Source organism: Aquarana catesbeiana, linkage group LG02, assembly GCF_042186555.1.
Source record: "Aquarana catesbeiana isolate 2022-GZ linkage group LG02, ASM4218655v1, whole genome shotgun sequence".
In the NCBI taxonomy this organism is placed as follows: domain Eukaryota; kingdom Metazoa; phylum Chordata; class Amphibia; order Anura; family Ranidae; genus Aquarana; species Aquarana catesbeiana.
Window position 1 is genome coordinate 2047351 of NC_133325.1, and position 15203 is coordinate 2062553.

Sequence of the window (15203 nt, forward strand, 5' to 3'; positions counted from 1 at the left end):
GCTAAATAGCGCTGGAAATTACGTTTTAACTTTTTTGTATTACATAATACATTATATACGGTATAATATATATATATATATAAAATTATTTTTAATATATTTATTTTTATTTTATATAAATTAAAAAACGTTAATCATTTTTCTTTTTACTTTCTGCTATAATACATATCGAATAAATTAAAAAAAAAATGTCTTCATAAATTTTGGCCAAAATGTATTCTGCTACTTGTCTTTGGCAATAAAAAAAATCCTAAAAATGTATATTAATTGGTTTGTGTGAAAGTTTTATAGCATCTACAAAGTATGGGATATATACTGGAATTTTTTTTTATTATTATACCGGTAATGGTGGTGATCGGTGACTTATAGTAGGACTGTGATAGTGCGGCGGACGCTGGGTGGGAACTGACTAGCTGACACTGACATCACCAGTGACACTAATACAGAGATCAGTGCTAATACTATACACTGTCACTGTACGAATGACACTGGCTGGGAAGGGGATAACATCTAGGGGCATTGAAAGGGATACCTATGTGCCTAACAATGTGTAATGTGTGTACTGTGTGCTGATTTTACTAGGAGACCCCTAAATGTCAGGAGATGGGGTTTTTTTTAACCTCTTCAATCCCGGACACTTATACACCTTCCTGCCCAGACCAATTTTCAGCTTTCAGCGCTCTCACATTTTCAATGACAATTGCACGGTCATGTGACGCTGTACCCAAACAACATTTTTTTCCCCACAAATAGAGTTTTCTTTTGGAGGTATTTCATTACTTCTGCAGTTTTTATTTTTTGCACTACAAATAAAAAAGAGCGATTGATTTTGAAATAAAAAAAAAGTTTTTCTTCGTTTCTGTTACAAAGTTTGTAAATAAATAAGTTTTCTCCTTCACTGATGGGCACTGATGAGGTGGCACTTATATGCGGCACTGATAGGCAGCACTGATGGGCACTCAAGTGGCACTGGAGGGCACGTATTGGCGGCACTGATAGTCAGCACTGATATACAGCACTGATAGGTGGCACTGATATACAGCACTGATATACAGCACTGATAGGTGGCACTGGAGGGCACATAGAGGCGGCACTGATAGGTGGCACTGGAGGGTACGTAGAGGCGGCACTGATGGGTGGCACGGATAGACAGCACTGATCAGAGGCGCTGGCAGGCATCACTGATGGGCACAGAGTGCCATCCCTAATGAGCAATGATTGCCATCCTTGGTGGGCTCTAGTAGGTTTACTTGGTGGCCATGGGTGGGCATCCCTGGTGGTCCTGGGTGGGCATCTTCGGGGGGCTGCACTGATAATCAATCAGCGCTGACCCCCCTGTTAGGAGAGCAGCCGATTGGCTCTCCTCTACTCACACCTGTCAGTGTGAACACGGCTTTTCCTGTTTACACTGTGATTAGATGTGATTGGACACAGCTGATCACGTGGTAAAGAGTCTCCATCAGAGGCTCTTTACCTCCATCGGAGATGCGGTGTTTCAGAATTCGGTGTGTCGCGGCTTATCCTGCTGGATGTCACATGACGCTCAGTCAGGATAATGAAACCACTTCCTGGCTGTCATTTTGCTATATGGTGGGTGGGAAGTGGTTAAAGACGGGAAGTATGGAGCAGCTCAATGAATAGACCTCCTAGCAATGCTATTACCAGGCTGCAGCTAGGGGGAGCTCTAATGTTTAGAGTGTGACCACAGAAGAGTGATCCCATCTAGCTCACCTTACCTCCTTTACTGCCAGAGGTCTTTTTGCATTTTTAAAGCAGAACCCCAGGGATTGGCAAAAAAAATCCCCCATTAGTACACCCCCCCCACACACACAAAACACTAAACAGTTATTACATTTGTGAAATTCTTTACCATTGAAGAGAAAAGTCAAATTGAATTTTCAGCTCTGTAGTTCAAAAAATGTTTCCTGTATTCTGCCCGGGAGGATCTGTTAGAACAGTGATGACATCATATCCTCTCCCCTCTCTTTACACTGTCATTAAACTACATTTCCCATCATGCTTTGCAAATTGCAGTGAATGTGGGAGGTACACTAGGCCTGTACATATAAATGTGAACACACCCACTTCACCATAAATCACGCCCCTCATTCTGTAGACACACTGCTGAGCACAACACAGACAGTGAGGGGAAATTCTTATAACTGTAAAGCATGTCTGTGATCTCCTCTCCAGACACAGCAACATATTTCCCTTACATGATTTATGTAATCATTACTGAACTGTACACACATCCTATAATGATATATTATACACTCTGTACTCTGCTGTAATTCAGTATTAGAAATATTCCTCCTCCTCATGCAGCTTTGAGATCTTTCTATCAGTAATCAGTGCTTGTATGATGTATAGGAGCACATCCCTATCCACACTACAGAGAGAGCCGGGACATGCTGCTTTACATCAGTGTGTGATACAAGTAAATGTCACCATGAGAAAAAAAACAAAAAAGTGCAGCGCTAACTTACTAATCAATAATGGTGGAACCCTCTAATGTATGAAAATCTCAATAAACTTCAATATCACCACAATATGGTGTCCACTGCTTATCAGTGCAGCCTCATCAGTGCAGCTTATCAGTGCAGCTTATCAGTGTTCATCAGTGAAGCTTATCAGTGTGGTCTCACCAATGCAGCTTATCAGTGCCCATCACTGCAGCCTTATTAGTGCAGCTTATCAGTTCTCACCAGTGAAGCTTATCAGTGCCCATCAGTGCAGCCGTATCAGTGCAGCTTATCAGTGCAGCTTATCGGTGCTCATCAATGCAGAACAGTGATAGTTAGAGATCATTGGTGTTGCGAATTAATGAAGAAATACATTTTATATTTACTGGCGGAAATATGAGAGTTGCTCAGGCCTCAAAAAGTAGATGAACTGTGATTTTGCAATAATTGAACTGTTCCCCTCTTGGAACCATTTAATGCAAAATAGGTGAACTCATACACTTTACAAAGCTTAATGCATCAACCATCTCTTAAAGTTTTACAAGCCTACCTTGAGACAGAAACTCGATGGAACATTGGTAGTTCTCCGTCACAAAACAAGGAGATATTTACATGGTTTTAGTGGATAAACAAAAACTACCCTTACAACCATAGGAAACAAGGTGATACAGACTGTTATCACATAGAATACACTTGTGTCCATCCAAAACCTATTGTGTTCGAGTGAGGAACTGTTTAAATAGCCAACACCTTGGCCAACAAAATCTATTGTGTGAATTTTTAGGAACTATTTGGACAAACTGAGCTAAACTATCTAAACATCCCTTGAACTAAGTTCAATTTAACACATGGTGGGAAAGATTTGAAGTTTGTGCAAGTCAGAAATATTTTATAAGTACCTATATGGTTATTATAAGTCATTTCAAATAATGTATGGTAATGGAGGTCACAGAGACATATGATAATTTTAGTATTTGCGGACCCAACAAGTTTGGTATAAAGAAAATATATATGAAAGTGTGATTTTATAAGTAGAAGTGTTTTAAGAAACGAATTGGTATTAGGAGAAACATATAATTATAACTATATAAGAATGTTTAGATAAACAAATATTCATTGGAGATATCAGAATTATACAGGTATCCATACAGATAATCATTTTTAGGTAGTATTGATTAATATATATAACAACATGTGTATTTCATAGATAGACTAGTTTTATAGATATTCATTTATAGAGATACAGATATATAACCAAATTATGTAATGGTGACTAATCAAACTTATACTAAGTGTTCCGCTCTCAAAACACTGACTATGTGTGGTTCTAAACGGACAGCTAAACACTTGTCAGAGACTCCAGTAAACGGAAGCCCAATGCTTGATTTGTCTACCGAAGTAATCCAACTTTATTTCTTGATTATTTTTAGTTTTTATGAAACTGCAATACAATACAATAACAAGATATCAGTACACATAGAATAACTAATCCAGCATAAATGACAGATGACACAACAGAAAGACACTTACAGGTGATGATGTCTCAAGCCCCTTGGGAGAGAAACAGACATGCTGCATCCATGTAGAATGACAAATCTAAAATGGCTGAAGAACTTCCTGAACCAAAGGTCACATCTTGTATGAGAAATTTACATGACTGAAGATAAAGCTGCTACAGACTTTGGCCACTAGATGGCAGTGGTAAACTACACATTCTATATAAGTAATTATAACGTAATTAGCTTGCAAAGGCAGCACACTCCCTGTCTGATATAATACATTATATCACTACTTATACATATCTACTGTACAGGGAAAAACACACTCATAAGAAAATACGTTCCCGTCTAGAACTGGTAACATAAACTAAAACATGAGTCCACAATATCGTGTCTCTTGGCTATGGTACTTCAAGCTGGAAGCCCGCATGAAGAAATAGTTTTGTCCATAAACCCATCTTCAGATTGGAGAAGCCGCACTAGGCCAAACTAACTCCAATGCCAATTGTAATCCACAGGATGAATTTTAACTCTTGGCGAAAGTCACATCTGAAAGCTGTCAGTGACAAGCTCTATATTATGTATTGTGTCAACAACATAACAGAAATACCTGTTCAAAGGAGAACAATGACATCTGAAACTGGTCTGGCGTACACTTTAACAGTCCCTTGTTTTGTCACTTTGACTTCAACCTTTCTGACATAACCATCTTTACTTGGCAACGTATTAGTGACAATTCCCATAGGCCAGTTGTTTCTGCTTTCTTGACCATCTTTCAATAACACAACATCTCCAACTTTAACATTGGGACTGGTCTTATCCCATTTCCTGCGACTTTGTAAGGTAAACAAGTAATCTCTCCTCCATCTCTTCCAAAACGTATCAGCCAGACACTGGACTTGTTTCCATTGCTTTACATGAAGTTCTGTTGTACTAAAATCTCCACAAGGGGCCGACACAGAGTCTACCTTTTGGGTCAAGAGCATAGCAGGAGTGAGAACTGTTGGATTATCTGGATCTGTAGATATGGGTACCAAAGGTCTTGCATTAATGATGGCCATAACTTCTGCCATGAAAGTACTCAAAGTCATGAGTCAAAGAGTAGGTTTAGCTTGGAGTAACATTGCATCCAAAATGCGCCTAGCTACACCTATTAACCTTTCCCAAGCACCTTCCATGTGAGATGAGTGGGGAGTGTTAAAGATCCATGTGCATCCTTTGTCTTCAAGATAGTCTAGAAGTTCTACATCATTTGAACATATATGCAGTTCCTTGCATGCTCCTACAAAATTAGTACCTCTGTCCGAGCGAATTAACTTAGCCGGACCACGAACAGAAAATAGTCTTCTTAGGGCGTTGATGAAACTGGATGCTGACATGGACTCAATCAATTCTATATGCACTGCTCTTGTAGAAAGACACGTGAAAAGAACAGCCCAACGTTTGTTGTCAGCGCTACCTCCTCTAGTTCGGCGTGTTACAACTGCCCAGGGACCAAACACATCAACACCCACACTAGTGAATGGAGGCTCAGGATTGACTCTATCTTTTGGTAACTCTGCCATCTTTTGGCTTTCCAATCTCCCTCTGAGCTTACGACACATGACACATTTGTGAACGATTGCAGACACTAGACGTTTTCCACCAAGAATCCAGAAACCTGCAGCTCGGATTGCACCTTCTGTTATGTTGCGCCCTTGGTGAACTATTTGATCGTGATAATGTCTTACAATCAAAGTAGCAATATTGTGATCATGAGGAATGATGACAGGCTGCTTCTCCTCATCTGACAGCGTGCCAAAGGATAAACGGCCACCTACTCTCAATAGTCCATCTTGATCTATAAAGGGACTGAGTTTTGTAAGACGGCTATGTTTTGGAAGCGTCTTTTGTAGTTCAATGCAGTCATATTCTTGCCTGAAATATGTATGTTGTACAGAAGAAATTATGACTTTCTTGGCTTGTGAAAGTTCTTCTAAACTGACTCTTTCATGGAAAACTCCCCAGCTTCCGGGTCGATCATCATTGGTTTTCTTCTGGAAGCTTTTCGCAACATGGATTAGTCTTGCTATGACCCTGTTTAGTCTCCTCCAGTTGGAAAATCTTTCGAAGCAATGTAACTGCAGTCTAGTGTCAACAGCTTTAGTGCTGAAGCTTACTACTACTGACCTAATTTCAGGATCAGCTTCGGGTTCCACTAAAGAGTAAACATTGGTGTTATCAGGATTATCTACAACTGTCTGATACAGAAAATGTCGGCCTGAGAACCATATAGAGTCCTGAAGGCAAGCTATCTGTGTAGGCCTGGTAGCATAATCTGCAGGATTTTGTTCTGAGGGCACATAGAACCATTGCTCTGGACAGGTTGCTTCTCTGATCATATTCACCCGATTGGAAACATATAAGAAGAATCTCTTGGTAGTAGGGATGAGCTTCGAGTTCGAGTCGAACTCATGTTCGACTCGAACATTGGCTGTTCGCAAGTTCGCCGAACAGTGAACAATTTGGGGTGTTCGCGGCAAATTCGAATGCCGCAGCACACCCTTTAAAAGTCTATGGGAGAAATCAAAAGTGCTAATTTTAAAGGCTTATATGCAAGTTATTGTCACAAAAAGTGTTTGGGGACCCGAGTCCTGCCCCAGGGGACATGGATCAATACAAAAAAAAGTTTTAAAAACGGACGTTTTTTCAGGAGCAGTGATTTTAATAATGCTTAAAGTCAAACAATAAAAGTATAATATCCCTTTGAATTTCGTACCTGGGGGGTGTCTATAGTATGCCTGTAAAGGGGCGCATGTTTCCCGTGTTTAGAACAGTCTGACAGCAAAATGACATTTTGAATGAAAAATTCCATGTAAAACTACCCGCGGCTATTGCATTGCCGACAATACACATAGAAGTTCATTGATAAAAACGGCATGGGAATTCAACACAGGGAAACCCCGAACCAAAATTAAAAAAAAAATGACATGGGAGTCCCCCTAAATTCCATACCAGGCCCTTCAGGTCTGGTATGGATATTAAGGGGAACCCTGGCCAAAATTTTTTAAAAAAATGACGTGGGGTTCCCCCTAAATTCCATACCAGACCCTTCAGGTCTGGTATGGATTTTAAGGGGAACCCCGCGCCACAAAAAAAACAAACGGCGTGGGGTCCCCCCAAAAATCCATACCAGACCCTTATCCGAGCACGCAACCTGGCAGGCCGCAGGAAAAGAGGGGGGATGAGAATGCGGCCCCCCCTCCTGAACCGTACCAGGCCACATGCCCTCAACATTGGGAGGGTGCTTTGGGGTAGCCCCCCAAAACACCTTGTCCCCATGTTGATGAGGACAAGGGCCTCATCCCCACAACCCTGGCCGGTGGTTGTGGGGGTCTGCGGGCGGGGGGCTTATCGGAATCTGGAAGCCCCCTTTAACAAGGGAACCCCTAGATCCCAGCCCCCCCTGTGTGAAATGGTAAGGGGGTACTTATTCCTACCATTTCACTAAAAAACTGTCAAAAATGTTAAAAATTACAAGAGACAGTTTTTGACAATTCCTTTATTTAAATGCTTCTTCTTTCTTCTATCTTCTTTCATCTTCTTCTTCTGGTTCTTCTAGCTCTTCTGGTTCTTCCTCCGGCGTTCTCGTCCAGCATCTCCTCCACGGCGTCTTCTATCTTCTTCTCCTCGGGCCGCTCTGCACCCATGGCGTGGGGGGAGGCTCCCGCTCTTCTCTTCATCTTCTTCTTCATCCTCTTCTCTTCTTCCTTCTTCTCTTCTTCATTTTCTTCTCCGGGCCACTCCGCATCCATGCTGGCATGGAGGGAGGCTCCCGCTGTGTGACGGCATCTTCTCGTCTGACGGTTCTTAAATAACGGGGGGCAGGGGCCACCCGGTGACCCCGCCCCCTCTGACGCACGGGACATGACGGGACTTCCCTGTGGCATTCCCCATGACGTCACAGGGAAGTCCCGTCAAGTCACCGTGTGTCAGAGGGGGGGTGGGGTCACTGGGTGGCCCCGCCCCCCGTTATTTAAGAACCGTCAGACGAGGAGACTCCGTCACACAGTGGGAGCCTCCCTCCATGCCAGCATGGGTGCAGAGCGGCCCGGAGAAGAAAATGAAGAAGAGAAGAAGGAAGAAGAGAAGAGGATGAAGAAGAAGATGAAGAGAAGAGCGGGAGCCTCCCCCCATGCCATGGGTGCGGAGCGGCCCAGAGAAGAAAATGAAGAAGAGAAGAAGAGAAAAAGGAAGAAGAGAAGAAAACGAAGAGAAGAGCAGGAGCCTCCCCCCATGCCATGGGTGCGGAGCGGCCCGAGGAGAAGAAGATAGAAGACGCCGTGGAGGAGATGCTGGATGAGAACGCCAGGGGAAGAACCAGAAGAACCAGAAGAAGAAGATGAAGGAAGATAGAAGAAAGAAGAAGCATTTAAATAAAGGAATTGTCAAAAACTGTCTCTGGGGGTCCCCTTGTTAAAGGGGGCTTCCAGATTCCGATAAGCCCCCGCCCGCAGACCCCCACAACCACCGGCCAGGGTTGTGGGGATGAGGCCCTTGTCCTCATCAACATGGGGACAAGGTGTTTTGGGGGGCTACCCCAAAGCACCCTCCCAATGTTGAGGGCATGTGGCCTGGTACGGTTCAGGGGGGGTGCGCACTCTCGCCCCCCCTCTTTTCCTGCGGCCTGCCAGGTTGTGTGCTCAGATAAGGGTCTGGTATGGATTTTTGGGGGGACCCCACGCCGTTTTTTTTTTTTTTTGGCGCGGGGTTCCCCTTAAAATCCATACCAGACCTGAAGGGTCTGGTATGGAATTTAGGGGGAACCCCACGTCATTTTTTTTTTAAATTTTGGCCGGGGTTCCCCTTAATATCCATACCAGACCTGAAGGGCCTTGTATGGAATTTAGGGGGACTCCCACGTCATTTTTTTTTTAAATTTTGGTTTGGGGTTTGTCTGTGTTGAATTCCCATGCCGTTTTTATCAATGAACTTCTATGTGTATTGTCGGCAATGCAATAGATGCGGGTAGTTTTAAATGGAATTTTTCCTTCGAAATGTCATTTTGCTGTCAGACTGTTCTAAACACGGAAAACATGCACCCCTTTACAGGCATACTATAGACACCCCCCAGGTACGAAATTTAAAGGGATATTAACTTTTATTGTTTGACTTTAAGCATTATTAAAATCACTGCTCCTGAAAAAACGTCCGTTTTTAAAACTTTTTTTTGCATTGATCCATGTCCCCTGGGGCAGGACCCGGGTCCCCAAACACTTTTTATGATAATAACTTGCATATAAGCCTTTAAAATTAGCACTTTTGATTATTCATGTTCGTGTCCCATAGACTTTAACGGTGTTCGCGTGTTCGAGCGAACTTTTTTTCTGTTTGCATGTTCTGGTGCGAACCGAACAGGGGGGTGTTCGGCTCATCCCTACTTGGTAGTGTTACAGGTATAGCCTAAGACTGTTTTACTGTCTGTAAAGAATTTCACAGCATCTAGGCTTAGGTCCATCTCATCTCTCACTAGCTCATACAGTTCAACTGCTAGTAGGGCTGCACATAACTCTAGGCGTGGAATTGTATGTGCCGGCCTAGGACTCAGTTTGGATTTTCCCATAACAAATCCAACATGACAGACATTTCCTCCATTGCTTACCTTTAAGTAAGCAACTGCACCTATTGCTGTAACAGATGCATCTGAAAAAATGTACAGTTCCCTTTTGCAGGCTTGTGACAATGAAACAGGAACATAACATCTGGGTATTTGTAAACATTGTAAGGATTGTAAAGACTCTGTCCATTGGACCCACTCATGGAGTCTCTCTTGTGGAAGTAAGGCATCCAGCTCACTTTCTCCACTTGACAGTTCACGAACTAAGGCCTTACCTTTTATGGTGACAGGTGCTACAAACCCGAGAGGATCGTAGAGACTGTTCACAGTGGATAGAATTCCTCTTCTCGTGAATTGCTTTTCTACTGAAGAAACCTGAAAAACAAAACGGTCCTTCTCTATATCCCAGTATAGGCCTAAACTCTTCTGTAAAGGAAGGGTGTCTGTTCCCAGGCAAAGGTCTTTGAGATTCTTAGCTCTGTCTTCTGCGGTGAAAGCTTCCATGACTTGTTTGCTGTTAGAAGCTATCTTATGTAGTCGCAGCATTTGTTTTGCTTTGTTAAGAATGTTGATTGCCCCTTCAGGTGTGCTAGCTGAAGCAAGTCCATCGTCTACATAGAAATGTCTCATCACAAGGCTTTTGGCATCTTGACCATAATGTTGTGCACCTTTCTGGGCAGCTTTGCGCATGCAGTATATGGCAACAGCAGGAGAAGGGCTATTACCAAAAACATGCACCCTCATTCTATACTCTGTCACATCTTTATCTATGTCGTTATCCTTGTGCCACAGGAAACGCAGGTAATCACGATGGTCCTCTCTCACTAAAAAACAATAAAACATCTGTTGCACATCCCCTGTGAAGGCAATAGGCTCTTTCCTGAAGCATAAGAGGACAGAAGTGTGTTGTTTAGATCTGGGCCACTCAGCAGAACACCATTTAATGAAACACCTTCATGTTGAGCACTGGAGTCGAACACAACTCTAATGCCCCGTACATATGGTCGGACTTTGTTCGGACATTCCGACAACAAAATCCTAGGATTTTTTCCGACGGATGTTGGCTCAAACTTGTCTTGAATACACACGGTCACACAAAGTTGTCGGAAAATCCAATCATTCTGAACGCGGTGACGTAAAACATGTACGTCGGGAAGGTTAAAGGGGGCAGTGGCCAATAGCTTTCATCTCCTTATTTATTCTGAGCATGCGTGGCACTTTGTCCGTCGGATTTGTGTACACACGATCGGAATTTCCGACAACGGATTTTGTTGTCGTAAAATTTTATATCCTGCTCTCCAACTTTGTGTGTCGGAAAATCCAATGGAAAATGTGTGATGGAGCCTACACACGGTCAGAATTTCCGACAAGGTCCTATCACACATTTTCTGTCGGAAAATCCGACCGTGTGTACGGGGCATTATTTGTTCTGGCTTGTGTGGATGGTAAACGCCAAACATTGGCAGATACCAGTGTTCTTTACCTTCGTCCAGTGATGGTGCTACTTCAGCATGATTGTTGTCAAGCATCCTTTTGATGAATTCTGTAAAGTCTTTTTTCACTTCAGGTTTTCTTTGCAAAGTTTTACGTAGTGCGTTCAGGCACTTCATGGCTTGCTCTCTGTTACTAGGTAAATAACACCTGGGTGTGCAAAAAGGTAAAGGAGCTACCCAGTTATTGTTTTCATCTTGGAAAGTCTCTTTATCCATGATATTGAGAAAGGCTTGATCATCTATGGACATTGCTTGTTTGTCATCATCTTTTGTTCGCTGGAACACTGAGTTCCCTAAAGTGTCAGTCTTCATGCCACTACTAATGTCTCTATTGTAATTAGAAGGAGAGTCACAGTATGGTTTTAGGGTTTCTTTGATGACAAAGCTGTTCTGACACGGACTAAGAAGGGATGAGCGCCCATTCACTAGCACAGATGTCTTTGAAGTATTGACGCTGTCAGGCCGATGTGTTGCTCCTAGACAAACTTCTCCTACTATAACCCACCCTAGGTCAAGTCTTTGAGCATAGGGGGCATTAAAGGGCCCATTAATTTGTTGGCGTACCTTATGTACCTGTAGAATGTCTCTTCCAAGAAGTAGAAAAATAGAGGCATCTTTCTGGATAGCTGGAATAAGGTGTGATATCGAATTGAGATGAGGATGATGAAGGGCCACTTCTGGTGAAGGTATCTCTGCTTTATCGTCTGGTAACATATCACACTCTATCAAGGTGGGAAGTGAGAGATGGACTCTCTTGTCAAGAGACTCGATAGTAAAGTCGGTAGCTCTTCTTCCTGAAGTTTCCATCACTCCTGCACATGTCTTTAGGGTGTATGGAACTGCACTCGATGTAATGTTGAAAGCATCAAAAAAGTCTGACCTTGCCAGTGACCTGTTACTCTGTTCATCCAGAACCACATACATCTTAACTGCTTTTTGCTTTTCCCCTGTGGGGTACACTGTTGCTAGGCAGATCTTGGAACATGAACGTGGAGTTATACTTTCACCACAGATTTCCTTGCATTTGGACATAACTGGGGTAGATGAATTATCTTTTTGCTCCCTGTCCCCACCTTTTGGGGCTTCTGTGACCTCTAATGGTCGGTGCAAAGTATCAGGGTGTAAAGCTGTGATGTGTCTATTACTGCCACATTCTGAGCAAACCGCTTGTATTTTGCAGTCTTTTCTCTACATATTTAGTGGATCCACAACACTTGAAGCAGATGCCATTTTGTCTAAGAAAGGCTATCCTTTCCTTGACAGGTTTACTTTTGAACTCTTTGCACTTGTTTAGGGGGTGGGGCTTTTTATGAAGTGGGCAAAGTCTGTCAGGGTCTTCAAAGGTGTTTACCTTGTAGCTGCTTTGACAGTCTGGGTCCTCAGAGGGTACAGTTGTCTTATGGGCGATCACTGAAGTCCTATGGAAGGCTCTAGGTGGCTTTTCTGCTTTCGGTAGTTGACTGTTGGTGATGAAGCAAAAGCTGGGATCACACCTGATCTTAGCTTGCTGCTGTACAAACCTAGAAAACAGAAAGAATGGGGGAAAAGGGACATCATGATCTTCTTTGTATTTGGCTCCAACACTCAACCATTTTTCTTGTAGGTTGTGAGGTAGTTTCTCCACTATAGGCTTAGTACCGCTAGCGGTATCTAAATGTGCAAGTTCTCTTAAATAGCCTTCTTCTTTGGCACACTGGACTTCCCAAAGTATATCACCCAGCTCTTGCAATTTGAAATTGTCTCTATTGTTTAGTTTAGGGAAAGACTCCAGTCTTTTCATTAGAGCACCTTCAATTGCTTCTGGTGATCCATATCTTTCCTCTAGCCTTTGCCAGGCCATATCAAATCCTGCTGAAGGGTTAAATATGTGTATCCTGCGCATCCTTCTTGCATGCTCTGCTGACTCAATCCCAAGCCATTTTATCATCAGGTCTAGCATCTCAGCTGCTGGTAATTCTAAGTCTTTGACTGCATTCAGAAAAGAAGACTTCCATGCCCAGTAATTCTCGGGGGAGTCATCGAACTTGAGAAAGCCTGAATTAACCATCTCTTTACGGATAAGATATTTAGTGACATCTTGTGCACTCTGGTGTTTGGGTTGCTGCAGTAAGGATTTACTTGGCCCATTCCTATATGTCTCTAATGGTTCATCTTTAAATGTTCTGGCATTGCTGGCTTCATGGGTTTGTTTTCGTACACTCAGGGGTTCTGCTGGTTCTGGTTTAAATTCAGCTGACTCTGGATTGGGAAACTGTTTCGTTGCATTGCTGTTTAAAAGTTCTTGGACATACTACTTTGTACGTTCTGCTGAGGAACAGGGTTTTTCAGGCACATCTGGGCCTTCGTGGATAGACCCACTTCCAGACCGCTCAATATCAGCATAAGCTGCGGCCTCTGCTGCTGCAGTGGCGGCTGCGCACTGACACTGAAGTATATGCAACTTTGCTTCCTGCTCTGATTTTTCTTTTATAATGGCAGCCTCTTTCTCGGCAAATTCTAGCTTGACCCGAGCTGCCTCTGCTTTGGCATGAGCTCTGACTAAAAGTAAATAAAATCTGACCGGACCTTGTTGATTTAGACGAGTGTGAGCGTATATCGTCTTGCTGGACACTTGGCATGCTCTCCCTGCCTTGATGTGTCCCGGGTAGCTGATCTTCAGCCTTATACTGTCTTCCCGATCTTAGACTCATTCTGTCTGTGCAGAGACTAATATCTCCAGGCTTGTTGCGCTATCACCTTTTCACTGTTCCGCTCCGAAAACACTGACTATGTGTGGTTCTAAACGGACAGCTAAACACTTGTCAGAGACTCCAGTAAACGGAAGCCCAATGCTTGATTTGTCTACCGAAGTAATCCGACTTTATTTCTTGATTATTTTTAGTTTTTGTGAAACTGCAATACAATACAATAACAAGATATCAGTACACATAGAATAACTAATATAGCATACATGACAGATGACACAACAGAAAGACACTTACAGGTGATGATGTCTCAAGCCCCTTGGGAGAGAAACAGACATGCTGCATCCATGTAAAATGGCTGAAGAACTTCCTGAACCAAAGGTCACATCTTGTATGAGAAATTTACATGACTGAAGATAAAGCTGCTACAGACGTTGGCCACTAGATGGCAGTGGTAAACTACACATTCTATATAAGTATTTAAAACGTAATTAGCTTGCAAAGGCAGCACACTAAGTGTATTTTATATAAGACCGATTACCAGAATATTTAAAGGTATATACTCTTCTCACCATTATACACATGAAAATAGAACGTATTAACTTAAAAAGATAAACTCAAAACACATGTGAGACACCTGGTGGTTAAAGGTGGTATTATTTGAACTCACTAAATTTCCAGGAAAGGTAAATGATTAAGTTTTTCATTAACCAATAGAAAAGAAGCCACATCCTTTTGGGGCAGAGCCATTATAATTTTTATGGTCTCATTATCTGAAATGGTATTTAGAGGCAATTGAGATGCCATAAAGAAAAAAAAAAGGAAAGCTCAAGGGGAGAGCTCAGGAAGAAGGTCAGGGATCCACCCAGAGGGGGGACACTGGGAGATACACACACTCCCAGACAGACTGACACTCATGCACCATGCATCAATACATATCTTTACATTCATGAAGATTCCTCAACACCTAATACTTAGAACTCGGAGGTCACAAGAAGTAAATCCTCTTTAAGAGTATCCATGTTGAAAGCCACGGCAGCCATCTTAACTCTGGTAACCAGCCAATAGGAACAGTAGCCATTTTGGAATGGGTAATTATGTCATGTTGATTTTATCTCACAAATATTGAATTATTGAATGTTATACAATTAATAATCATTCTCCCAAATCAATAACCGCCTTGCAGATTTTTCTCTAAAGATTCAAATTTTTCATTATATTTTTCTTTTTGCATAGTTGCCACAATTATTGACAAAACAAACGTCTAATTTATTTCACATTGTTAACCACTTACTTACCTGCAGTCTAGTAATGGTTGTACGTGTGAAATACAGACGTTCTGTTTCATTGTCAAGGTTATTGATTCTACCGAGAAGTTATCATGGTGGTATTATGTCAAAGGGACGATACGCCCAATTTTACAAGTGTTTTTATTGATTTTCAAGACGTTCATATAACGCAATCGGTAT

General features: G+C 42.4%; 1 protein-coding gene across 1 annotated transcript in view; it reads right to left on the reverse strand.

The window, feature by feature from the left end:
* Positions 1 to 15203, reverse strand: part of LOC141130067 (uncharacterized) — a 587573-nt gene that overhangs the window by 76229 nt on the left and 496141 nt on the right.